Source organism: Frankliniella occidentalis, unplaced genomic scaffold (genome assembly GCF_000697945.3).
Source record: "Frankliniella occidentalis isolate FOCC.00 unplaced genomic scaffold, Focc_3.1 Scaffold162, whole genome shotgun sequence".
Lineage (NCBI taxonomy): Eukaryota > Metazoa > Arthropoda > Insecta > Thysanoptera > Thripidae > Frankliniella > Frankliniella occidentalis.
The window spans coordinates 500,784-502,351 of NW_026267288.1; positions in this window are offsets into that span (position 1 = coordinate 500,784).

Genomic DNA, 1,568 nt, shown 5'->3' on the forward strand with positions numbered 1-1,568 from the left:
TGAGAGAATTTTCATTACATTCTATGTTAAGATATATTAGAGAACTTTCAATTAATAAACTACAATGACTCGTTATCCTCAAAACGCCTAAGAGGGATGAGGTGAAAGTGAATCGAAGAATGAAAAATTATATTTTGTGTTTTGGAGGTGTTTCAATACATTAGACATTCGAATAAATCATATTTTATATAATTTTACCTCACGCAGAGTAGGTTGTTTCATTTTTGAGTATGTGGTCCCCGATTTTGCCAGAACGAGGTTTATATGACAATTCACGTCACGACAACACACCCTGCACAAGTCCGGTGGCCCTACGATAAGGGTAACCCTAGGCAACTCGCATGTAAAGTTTCAATACCCGTTTGGGCTCGAACTCGGTCGCCATGTTCTCGAGCGCGCTGAGCGGAGATGCCGCTGCAAGCGAGGGCGCCCCTTTCGATGGGTCCTAGGAATAAAGGCCGATGTCGCGCCGTGCTTTTTAAGAAAGGCCGATGTCTCGCGGCGGCGGAGAAGACGGCCCGATGTCGCGCGCTGCTTATTAAGAGAGGCCGATGTCACTTTTGGAGCTTTTTGACATTTTTACATATTCTGGTAGATTAAAAAATTCTCTTTCGTTTTGGTTTCGGGTGTTTCAGTGATATTCTGTATATTTTCCCCGTAAACCGGTTAAAACCAAAGGTCCGATCTCAAGAATGTGTTTGGAACTTCGTGAAAGAAGGTCCGATGTCGCTCGCCACTCCGCGCTGCCACTGCGGCGCGGAGAGCGGCGCGGAGAGCGGCGCGGCTGCTGGCCGGCCCGGTGGTTCGGGACGGCAGGTTTGTCGACGGTACAACAGGCGCGGTATTATTTTTTTGGAGGGGTGGAGGGGGTGCTAGGGTGTGATCCCCCCCCTCCCTCCTCCGCTTCCTGTCAGCCCAAATCACCCATAGGGTAGGTAGGTTATTAATCATACAAAACTCTTTGAAATAGGCAACCCACACTAAATCATCCCTTCACGCGGAAAGTGTAACTTCTGCATCGCGTTCAGCACTGCGATAAGGTTCCACAGGCACTCAAATAATAATCTCCGTGTTTATATAACCCGAAAAATAAGAAAAGGTCGATCAAATATTCTTTTCGCACCATAAGAACTCTATGATAATGCACATTATATGACCTACCAGATGCTAAAATCCACTATTAACGCGAGAATGGACTCAAGATGTTAATCTACATCATTTTTTTTTTACATATTCCGGTTCACATAAGTGTACTAAACATATTGGCATCTCTGTTTGTCCCAAAAATACAACGAGTGAATTGTCCAGCGCGTTCAAACTTTCTTTTCGCTCTCCTGAGAATTCACAAAAAGAGACATCGGCCCTTCTTAAAAAGCAGCGCGCGACATCGGGCCGTCTTCTCCGCCGCCGCGAGACATCGGCCTTTCTTAAAAAGCACGGCGCGACATCGGCCTTTATTCCTAGGACCCATCGCTTTGTGTGGTGACTACCTAGGGTATGTACCCACTAACGCACATGGTGCTGACCGCGCGCCCCACCCCCTTCCGGACATAGGGCCTAACTACTCG